Source organism: Pristis pectinata, chromosome 24 (assembly GCF_009764475.1).
Source record: "Pristis pectinata isolate sPriPec2 chromosome 24, sPriPec2.1.pri, whole genome shotgun sequence".
Classification (NCBI taxonomy): Eukaryota; Metazoa; Chordata; class Chondrichthyes; order Rhinopristiformes; family Pristidae; genus Pristis; species Pristis pectinata.
Genome location: NC_067428.1, coordinates 19,920,772 through 19,932,906, shown reverse-complemented (window position 1 = coordinate 19,932,906; position 12,135 = coordinate 19,920,772). Strand labels below are relative to the sequence as shown.

General features: G+C 41.4%; 1 protein-coding gene across 1 annotated transcript in view; it reads left to right on the top strand.

Moving 5' to 3' along the window:
• The window catches only part of rgmd (RGM domain family, member D), an 86,810-nt gene that overhangs the window by 52,528 nt on the left and 22,147 nt on the right, over positions 1-12,135 (top strand). The gene's annotated exons all lie outside the window — the stretch shown is intronic.

Genomic DNA, 12,135 nt, shown 5'->3' with positions numbered 1-12,135 from the left:
TCAGCTCACTAACCATCCAGATATCATAAGTTACACATCTAATTTATAAACAATCAAATCCTTTCAATATTCAAAGGTATTTCTCCACCAGCAGAAAATATTTTGTAATTGATGTCTAGAGTCACATATTAAATAATTGAAAGAAAGTCAGCCTGATGCCAACTTGGTTGAGGAGCTGTTTTTAAAAAAAGGTGTTTTGTTTGTGTAGCATTTTCAAGACTTCAGGACATTTTGGTTACATAAGAAATAGGACCAGGAGTTTTCACTAAGGTCATGGTTGATAATTTCTACTTTCCTTTTCCTGCCAGTTCCCCATCAACCTTGATTCCCCTGTAGACTAAATACTGTCCGTCTCGAGCTTAAATATTTTCAGTGATTCATCCTCCACAGCTTTCCAGGGTTGAGAAATCCAAAGATTCTCTATTCTTTGAGAGAAGAAATTCCTCTTCATCTCTGTCTTAAATATGAGACCCCTTATCCTGAAACAATGCTCCCTAGTTCTGGATTCCCCCACATCTACACAGTCAAGCCTCCACAGAATCTTTTAAGTTTCATTAGGATCACCTTTTATTCCCCTAAGCAACGAGTAGACAGTCAATAGTTGGGGGTTTTCTTTAGGTTTGCTCTAAGGATTCAGGTTCCTCAGGAAAGGCTGTGTTTATTGCCCGTTCCCAGTTACCTTAAGAGCGGGTGATCGTAGAGTATTACAAAAATCCTTACTTTTATACTCCATCCACCTTTTAATAAAATCCAACATTCCATTTGCCTTCCTGATTATTTGCTGTACTGTGCGCTAACTTTTTGTGGTCCCTGTATAAGGGCACCCAAATCCCCCTGTATAGCACATTCTGTTGTCCCTTGCTATTTAAACAACACTGTTTTCTTTACCCTGTCTAACGTTCTTTGAATCAATGTTTCCGGCCAAAGTAGATAAATTCACATTTCCTTGCTTTATACACCATCTGCCAAACTCATGCCACTGATTTAACCTATGTATATATTCTTTTGCTGAATTTTTGCGTCTCCCTCACAACTTGCTTTCCTTGCTATATAGTATTGACAAATTTGGTTACAATGCATTCATTTCCTTTACTTAAGTCATGAATACAGATTGTAAATAGCTGAGGCTCATAGCATTGATCCCTGTGGCACCAGATTAGCTGTAGCTTGCCAACCTGAAAATAACCCATTTATTATATCACTCTGTTTTCTGTTAGTTAGTCTATCCTCTGTCCATGCTAATATATGACCCCCAATGCTAATATATGACCCCCAATGCCATGAGCTCTTAACATGCAGTAAAGTTTGCAACCAACAAAACACTTTTCAATTACAGTCACTGTTGCACATAGGAATCATGGAAAATAATTAGTTTGCAGAAAGTTTCCACGAAAAACAAAGACCAGACATTCTCTTTTAGTTATATTTATTGAAGGATAAATATTAGACAGGACATAGAGGATAACTCCCATAATCTTCTTCAAAATGTTGCCACGGGGTCTTTTTGCATTCACCGCATAGAGTAACATGTCTTCAGATTGAACTTTTATTCAAAAGAGTCCGTCTCCAACTGTGCACTGCTCCCTCAGTATTGAACAGGAAAAGCAGCCTTGTGCTTCATTCCCTCAAGCAGGACTTAACTCCACAACCATCCGACCTTGAACTGAGCATGGTACTCATCAAGCCAAAACAGTTTTTTTCTAACTGATTCAAGATCACCTTAACAACTATTAATATCCAATTGAGCTGATGTTCAAATGTAAGAACAAATCTATGATGTTCGATAGGAATGGGCTTTGAAATTCAGTTTTCTAAGGTGCCCCAGGGTTCTCCAGCACTGGAAAGGCAGGGGAGTTCTTCTTGTTATCATGGCGAATATTTACTCCTCACTCAACATAATTAAAATAGATTATTTGTTCATCATTATTGTGCAGGGTTGTGAAAGCTTGCTGAGAATTAACTGACTGCTACATTTCCTATGGTAATGACATGACCGTGCTTGCAAATACTTAAGAATATATGAACACAATGATATTGGAAAATAGGAGCAGAAGTAGGCCACTCGATCCATCAAGCCTGCCCTGCCACTCAATGTCATTACAGTTGTCCTGCCTCAGACCTCATCTCCACTTTTGTGTCAATTCCCCATTGCCCCATAAATTCATTACTGTAAAGAGATTTGGGACTTCCTGAAAGTTGCTCAATTGCTGTGTCTTTATTTTCTTACTTTTAGAATCCAATTGCCTTTAAACAATGCTTTGGTAAATTTGCAAGTGTGATTAATAAATTTGGTGTTTCTACCGACTTTCCAGTTACAGATTCTCCCTCACAAGATCAGAGGAAGAGGGGTTAATGTCATCCAGCTTGCTATAAGTGATTAGCTTAGGGTTCTTACCGTGAAGTCTAAGGTTTCCTTTCGTAGAGCAGAGGAGCATTCCGAGAGGAACAGCTGGGGCTGAGGGCTACGAAAACTGCATCCGTTCCACTTGGGTTTCCTTCATCCCTGGGACCCTGTTTCTTTGGTTACATCCAGATGCAAGTGGATCTCCTGCCTTCATCAGAATAACTTAATTGTGTTACCATCTTATGCTGATCTGCACAGCAGTGCACCATGACATGTTCTTTGGAGAGCACAGTGAAGGAATTGTACAGGTTTTATAATTAAGAAAGGTCAGAGTGAGTTCAAGGTTGGCTGAGGGAATAAAGGCGTAAAAAGGTGCAGGCTGAGAGACAACAGCAATATCTGTGGCAGGGGCAAGCCGTTTGCTTTTATATTGGTGGCCAGTTCATATTCTGTGATGGCGCCATCCATAAATATTACAGATCCACCGAGAGTTTCTTGGAGTGACACAGTGGCACAGCTAGTAGAGACACAGCCTCTTATCTCCAGCCAACCAGGTTCACTCCTGACCCTCTGATGCTGTCTGTGTGGAGTTTGCATGTTCTCCCTGTGACCACATGGGTTTGCTCCAGGTTCTCCAGTTTCCTCCCACATCCCAAAGACGTGCATGTTAATGGGTTAATATTCCATTGTAAATTGCCCCTAGTGATAGAATCTGGGAAGAGTTGAGAGGAATGTAAGGGGAAAAAAGTGAGATTAGTGTAGAAACAGTGTGACTAGATGCTTTATAGTCTGTATGGACTTAAAGGCTGAAGGGCCTGTTTCTTTGCAGTATAACTCTATAGGCAACCGGCCTGGCTTTCAAAAGGACTGTGATGCTTCACTGAGAGCATACATTAACTCCTTGCATTGCTAATAAGGAAGCCAGATTTCACCGAATCATAGAATGATTCAGCACAGAAGGAGGCTATTCGGTCCATTATGCCTGTGCTGGCCCTTTAAAAGAGCTATCAATTGGTCCCCACTTCCCTTTCATCATAACACCGTACGCTTTGCCACGACAACTAATTATTCAGTTCCCTTTTGAAAGATGTATGGAATCTGCACCTGCCACTCTTTCACGGAGGGCATTCCAGATCACATCAACTCACTGTTAATATTGATAGAAATCAATAATACAGACATAGATGTGAAGAGTAAAATTTCCAAACTTACAAATTCCGTAAAGCTTGGATGTGTGATTAACATTGAGAAGAATAGGATAAACTGCAAGGCGACATAAATAGGCTGGCAGAAGGGGAAACAAGTGGCAGATAAAATTTAATACAAAAATGTTCAAAATTATACATCTTGACAAAAAGAACAAGGAGATGATATAGACTAAATGGCACACTTCTGAAGGGTACGACAGACGGTGCCGTTTAGTCCATATCATCTGGATATACTTGTGGATAAATCTTTGAATATGGTGGAGCACACCGAGAGAGTGATTAGTCAACCACCTGGGGTCTTGGGATTCGTAAATAGAAGCAAAGAATAGAAAAACATGGAGGTTATATTGACTATGTATAACACATTGGTTAGGCCACAAACGCATCCAAGTCCTTTCACTTTAGGAAGGATGCAAAGGTCTACAGAGGAGGCAGAAACAATCTACTAGAATGGTTGTAGGGATTTCAGCTACAGAGTTACCCTGGAGAAGCTTGGGTTGTTCTGCCTGGAGTAAAGAATATTGAACACAGATTTCATAAAGATTTGGAAAGTCATGATGGGTTTGGGTGGGTTAAATAGAGAGAGGCTATTTCCATTAGCAATAGTTCAAAGACTGGGGGCAGAGACTTAAACTTTTGGAAGAAAGGAGAAATATGATTTTTTAAGAAGGAATAATTATGATCTGGAAATCAAAAAACTGCAGATGCTGGAAATCAGAAATAAAAACAGAACACTGGAAATACTCAGCGAATCAGGCAGCATCTGCGGAAACAGAAAGTTTGAAGACCCTTCAGTATGACACTTTGACCTGAGACATTAACTCTGTTTCTCTTTCCATGGTTCTGATCTGAAATTCACTGTGTAGAGGAGTGGTGGAAACAAAATTGATCAGTGCCTACAAAAGGAAATTCAAATCACTCATGAGTGGAAATAACCCGCAGGGTTTTGGGAAAAGGAACTGACTGGATTACTCTGTTGGGAAGTGGTACAGACTCCATTGACTGGATGGCCTCTTCCTGTACCATAATTACACTTCGATTCTTCAATTCATTAACACACTTTAGGTTGTGTATCATTCTGGAACATACCAATATCATGAAATTCACTATATCCAAAACATCTTTGACAAATCACAACTGCCTTCATTGACACCTGACATCATTCACATGATACGATGCTCCAGGGAAGAAAGTGAACAGGGGAGCTAAGGGAGTTGACCCAAAGCACAGCCAATAAGGAGTATGCCTAAAGGATAGAAAGATAGAGATGGAGAGAGAGAGAGAGAGAGAGAGAGAGAGAGAGAGAGAGAGAGAGAGAGAGAGAGAGTGTGAGGGAGAGAGTGAATGAGTACACCAGGGGCAGCCAGCCAGCAGACAGCCAAAGGGTTAAAGAGGTGAAACTGACCACTTTTCAAAGGGCAGTGACTTTTCTGCAGTATTAGAACATCTGTGCTTTACAGCCTTTAGCAGATGGCTGTCGAGAGGTTTAAAGAGACACTATTGCTTTTGTTTGGCCTACAGTGGCTGTTTGTTCCTATCTCATAAAAAACAAATCTCTGTGACAGCCCCTCCCCTTAGCATAATCATCCTCTTTATTTTATATTTTAAAGGAAAGTAATTGAATATTTAAAACTTCAATTTAAAACTGTGTCCCATTAAAAGAAACATAATTTTATTTGTGGTGAAGACCCACTCTCTCCTCTGCAGTTAGCATTAATGTGATAAAAGTAAGATGGGAATAATCAGACAATCCTGGGGATACTGTGCCTTTAATTATCATCCCTACCCTGAAGGGGCAGTTTTACCACAGTTACTGATTTCAATGAACTACAGGAGAGTGGGAGGATATTTTTTCACACAAAGGCTATTGAAATACAGAATATGTTACCACAAGGGCAATTGAAGTTGAGTCAGTCTTAATGTTTAAAGGAAGATTGACTTGGATTTATATAGGCCAGCTGAGCCAAATGGTCTCCTTCTGTGCTGTATTATTGCATGAACTCTCTGGGGAACTGTTTAGCATGCCGGACCTCCACTGTATATCTGCAGATCCATCCGCAAATGGGGAGTCTTTCTTCCATTCCCACAGCCCCACTGAATAATAGAGCCAATGTGGCTGTGAATAATTTGCAGAGATAGTCACACAAGCTGTGGGTTTAGCTTGATATGTTATCGAGCACAAGTAGTGAAGATAATCATACTGCTTACAATTAAGCTGATCCACATCAGGTGCATTCCCTCCAACTGTGCAAGAATTAGTACCTTTCCCTCCCCCCGCTTATTGAAGAAACTGTTTCCTCTTATGGCCCAGTTAATGACTCGTGATACAAGGGCCCACCCGCAGGATGTTTTAAAATCTGCACAATTCTTCCATGTTCTGTCCCTTTTACCCGATGTACATTGTTGCATGCATTCCTGTAGAGGTGACAGGAATCCACAGACCAGTGCAATAAAAAAATGTTGAGCTTTTACACTAGATTTGTAGCATTGTCCCTAAAGTTAATGACTTCCTTTAAACTTTGCAAATCAATTTTATTCTTAAAGAATGTAATTAATAGGAAGGGTAAGTGGCATTTAGATTAATCTATACCCATTAGACAAAAGAAATCATTACTTCCCCTTCACAGAGAAAAAAAATCAGACTTGCTTCTGCCTTCCATCCTGTATGAGAGCATGGCTATCCTGGAGACAATATTTAACATCAATCAACATTTCTGCAAGAAACGCAATCTGGGCATTAATATGGTTTTTTTGTGGGATCTTGCTGTGCAGTAACTATATTTCAAAATAACTTAGCTGGCTGTTAAACATTTCGGGAAGTTTCAGAAAGAAATGTGAAAGGAGTATAAGTGCAAGTCTTTCATTCTTTGTGATAAAACCAAGGGTTAGGATAGCCATCATCTAATAGAACAGCAGAAGCGTGCTCCTGGATAAATGCATCTTCAGGAAATAATCCTTACTAAGCTATCCAGTAGGTGACAGACGCAGTCGATCCCTTTCAGTCTGCTTTAGTTGGAAATCTTCACCCCTCTCCAACCCTTCACAATTCCCAAAGACGCACTTCATTTTTGATATTGTTGTGGATAGTATGGAGGGCTGTCGGAGCTTACAGAGGGATATTGATAGGATGCAGAGCTGGGCTGACAAGTGGCAGATGGAGTTCAATCCGGAAAAGTGTGAGGTGGTACACTTTGGAAGGACAAACTCCAGGGCAGAGTACAGGGTAAACGGCAAGGTACTTGGCAGTGTGGAGGAGCAGAGGGATCTGGGGGTTCATATTCACAGTTCATTGAAAGTTGCCTCACAGGTGGAACGAGCAGTTAAGAAGGCCAATGGGATGTTGGCTTTCATAAATCGCGGGATTGAGTTTAAGAGCCGCGAAGTGATGATGCAGCTTTACAAAACTCTAGTTAGGCCACACTTGGAGTACTGTGTTCAGTTCTGGTCGCCTCATTATAGGAAGGATGTGGAGGCATTGGAGAGGGTGCAGAGGAGATTTACCAGGACACTGCCTGGATTAGAGTGTATTGAATATGAGGAGAGGCTTAAGGTGCTAGGGCTTTATTCACTGGAAAGGAGGAGGATGAGAGGAGACATGATAGAGGTATATAAAATATTGAGAGGAATAGATAGAGTAGACAATCAGCGCCTCCTTCCCAGGGCACCAATGCTCAAGACGAGAGGGCATGGCTTTAAGGTTATGGGTGGGAGGTTCAGGGGAGACATCAGGGGGAGATTTTTCACCCAGAGAGTGGTTGGTGCATGGAATGCACTGCCTGGGGTGGTGGTGGAGGCAGATACATTGGACAGGTTCAAGAGTTTGTTGGATTGGCATATGGAGGAATGTGAGATAGAGGGATATGCGGGAGGAAAGGGTTAGGTAGTGTGAGGGTGGTTTGATGGATGGCACAACATGGTGGGCTGAAGGGCCTGTTTTGTGCTGTATGGTTCTATGGTTCTATAATCTTCTATCTCCCTCTCCCTCCCAACTGCAATTATATCTTGATGCTCCTTGTTTTATTTGGGGACAAGAGGTTGGAATTCCTAAACTACTGAAAGAGCAGGAATTCTCACTTCTATCTCAAAACAAGATCTTTGATCTTTGGGATCTTTGATCTTCTTTGGCAGGCCTTCAGAATCAAGACTGCCTACTCCTACTCCCATTCCATGGGTTCTGAGTTGGCTGATAAGGCCAATATGGGAGCTACAGACATTATCACACATGAGACAAAGGATGCATGATGGAGCAGTTAGGGGGTGCCTTCTGCCATTTACACCTGCTCGCAAAAGAGAGACTGGAGTTTCTTTATATCCACCCAAGCAACAGCAAACACTCTCCCAGTATATCCCTACAGTGTCAGTCTATATTTTATGCTCAAGTCTCTGGAGTAGGGCAGAGCCAGGGTCAGCAGTGAGGTGGGCATCAGGAAGCAGCAGGGCAGTGATTCCCAGGTTAATTTCCTCGGTGCACCAGGTTGGCACAGTGGCACGTAAAACTACACTGAGTTGCTTGTAGGATCTGACTCACAAATTGTTCCAGTCCTTAGCCTCTCATTCATTCCAAGTTTTGGTTGCTGACCAGAGAGTGTCAGCTGGGACTCATTACATAACACAGCTCCATTGAAGTCAGAAGGCTATAGGTTTAAGTTCCATTCCAGAGATTTGAGCATAAAATCTGTGTTGAAGCAGTAATGATATACTGAGAGGTTGCTTGAGTGGATATTAAAGAGCTCCAGTCTCTCTATTGGGAGCATGTATAACAGGCAGAAAAAACAGATCATTTGCCCCATCAAACACCTTCTTCCCCACCTGTGATAGTGTCTGTGGATCCCACTCTTGGCCCCCACAGAACTGGAATGGAAGCAAGTCATCTTTGACCCTGAATGACTGGCTAAGGAAATCAAAGATGAAAGAGTTCTGGTCAAGATTCAATCCTCAAACTAAATTAATGGTCGAAATCATGCAGGAATCTGCTGTCCACAAATCGTCTGCATTACAACAGGGACATTGCTTCTAAAATATTTCATTGCAGAGAGTTTGGATATCTTTAGGTTGTTTCTTAGTTAACTGTAGATGCAGACTGTGTGATATGAACTATATTTTTCCCCAGTCTATTCACTTTGGCAATCTTCTATTTTCAGTTATCACACTGTCTTTGGTAAAAACATTTCTTAATGTAAGAATGGTACATTCTTGTTTACAAGTTGAGGAAAACATTTTTGACTAATATATGAATAATTTCAGATGTGATATGTGGTAGAATTAACATTTGGGAGGACAGGTAACACTGAGCCAAAGCTCTCCTCTAGGAATTAAGTTGCTTCACATCTGGACTATTGCAGGTTACTTTGCAGACGTCAATGCAATAATCTTCATACTATGTAAATATGAGAATGGCTAATGGCAAAGTAGACAACTTCATTTGGCAATTACTCTGGAGGAATCTTCTGCCTTTCGCATTATCATCATATATAATTTGTCACCTTCACTGTATGAATATTTGAGTGGGCTCTTGCAAATTCCTACACTCTCAATAAGTCAGATGTCAAAATTATCACTGGACACTGTTAAGCTTGCAAATACAGGAATGATGGTGAGGTGATTTACAACAATTTGTATAGCACCTTCAACACAGCAAAAGCTTTCCATGGTGCCTTGTCAAAGCTTAATCAAACAAACAATTGATGCCAAGCTATATAAGGAAATATTAGGGCAGTTGATCACGTTTGGCCAAATAACTAGTCCTTAAGGAGGGTTTTGAAGAAGGTAAGTGAGATGGAGAAGCAAAGGGATTTAGGGAAGAAATTCTAGAGCTTAGACCCTTGGCAGCTGGTCAGATATTAAATTCAGGGGTCAGCAGACAAGAACTAGAGGAGCACATATTTCTCTGCTATAGACCTGGAAGAGATTACAGATTTAGGAAGTAGCAATGCCATGGAGAGATTTGAAAGCAAGAATGAGAATTTTAAAATTGAATGTTACTGAACCAGGAGCAAGGGTGGGATCACAGGAACAGGGGTGTGTGGGAACAGATTTGGTGTGTGTTAGGACACAGCCGTAGATTTGAGTTGACTTTACGTTTACAAAGATGCTGGCCTGCTGTGTGTTGGAGTAGTTGAGTTTAGAGGTTACAGAGGCATGGAGAGGATTTCAGTGTGGGCAAAAATGAAATCAGGCACCATTGCCACAATGGCAATAGGCATCCTTGATATGGGCACAGATAAAAGGTTGAGAACTCAACTTGGGGTCAAATATGCAACCAACATTGCACATAGTACAACTCAGTTGCTGACTGTTACCAGGGAGAGAGATGGAATTGGTGGTTGGACACAGAGTATCTGATGAGGGTTGGATGAAATTTCTTCTCATCCTGTTGTGAACGTTGGACAACATTCTGATGATTTTGAAAGATCACTAAGTTGCAAGCTGAGTGGTCCAGTGAAGATGGGAGCTACAGACACTGTTTTTGGTTAATGTTGCTGAGAGGCAGCAGTATGGTATAAAATGGGTGGTGATAAATCCTCGGAGTACAAAGATAATGGTGCTGTCATGGAAATAGAAACATTAGAGTGGATCTGAGCTAGTGCAGTCCACCCATCTAGACCACAGCCTTCTTGTGTGCTTCAACCAAAGTAATAGATCCGTCAACTGATGAGTTACAAGTTGGCCTCAGCAAAATCCAAACCGTGCACGAACTGTCTTCATGTAGTGAGTTGAGCAAAAGTTCTCTCTTTGCAATCACCAGTCTCAGGTGTTGTAGCACAGTCCATTTGATCATGTTGACAACTACTGCAAACTGAACTGGCCCAAATTATTGCATTGACATAGTAACAGTTTAGCAACTGAAAATCCAGCAAGATAACACAAGCCAAATATTGCAGATGCTGGGAATCTAAAATAAAACAGAGAATGCTGAAACTACTCAGCAGGTCCGACAGCATATATATATGGAGAGAAACAGCTCGGTTGATTGACGCTTCCTCAGAACTCTGTATCCAATATGGTGGACCAGAAACTCTGCTTCTCTCGCAACAGCTGCTCTCTAACGTGCTGCGTATTTCTAGTATTTCCTGTTTTTATTTTCGAATGTAATCACATTCGCTGTTGATTTTTGCCTGTATGTGTGTTTGTGCGCGTGAATCCAAGTAGGCAGGAATTATAAAGCAAATAAACAGCGCAGGCAATATCCAGCCGAGAGGAATTTCCACATTGTTACATGCCAAGAATTTACACCATTGCAAACGAAGAGGGAAAAATAGGGAGCTTCGAACCCATTGCTTAAGACAGTTCTGGGATCACTCTGTTGTATGGCAAGAATACAGAAAAAAACATCTTTTCATTCATTTAAATTGACAAAAACCTTTCGTTTAAAATACTGATGTGGGAAATCTGCAGTGAAATGTTTTGGGGGCCAAGGAACATTATTTCCTCGCCAGGCAAACTTTACACCTCGGAGGCCACCAATGTCTTTGAAGACAAGATTGGTCTGATGATCGCCTCTAACTAACAACCTTCCTTCACTGATCGCAACCCTGATAAAGGGCTTGCAGATTATGCACTTGTAAATACTCGTCAGTACTGTTGATTGCACTTATTATAGTCTGCCGAGCGCCAATAGCGCTGACCGCAAGGCGGGGACTATACGAGGCAAAAAGAAGCATTCGTTTTCCAGATCTTGAGGACCAGCCAGGCACTTAAAGGGGAGGTGGGGAAAGAAACCCTCGAAGTTGGCAAAAATTTATTTACTGTGAATGTTTCTGCAGCACCTTTCACATCTCTTTCTGGGAGAATAACGTGTTTTTTCAGCCTTTTTGACATGAAATTGCACACATTGCCAATGTGGAGACCACAAAATCCCACAAACAACGGTGATGGCGAGATAAATGTTCTTTTGTATTTACATTGGCCAGAACATTGAGAACTCCCCCATGTTTTTTCGAAATAGTGCACGCTGTTTAACATCGTCTGAGACAGCAGCTTTAACAAAAATTCAGGACTTCTGACGGTGCAGCACATGCCCCCGTAATCCACTGGAGAGTCAGCCGGCAAATCTGCAACCCACTGCCATAGCCGACAATACTTAACACACACACGTTCAAAATTTATTGCTTGGTTCTTTTAAGTTTTTTTGACGAATAATTCAGTTTTCTATTTCCTGCCTTACTGTAATTTATGTCAATAAAATTCACAGGCATTTACGATAGAAGAAGCCATTCAGTTCACCTTGACCATGCAATGAAGCGGTTGAGGTTAATCCCAAATTTCTGGCTCTCTGTCCATAATCTTGGCCGTTCCAATTCTTGTTTTTCCCTTTAACGTGGTGAGGGTTTCTGCCTCCACCACCCTTTCAGGTGGTGACTTTTGGTCCCCACTGCTGTTTGGGTGATCCGTTAATCCTTTCACCAAATCTCCTGGTTCCTGATGTCTCTGCAATCGGAACCGGGACCTTGCAGTTCGCCCTGCCTCACTTCTCATAATGTTATTCACCTCAATTAACTTTTCCCCGAGCCTGCCAAAGAAAACAGCACCAACCTAGACAGTCTTCCCATTTTGTAGAAGAGTTAATAGAAATCATCATATTTT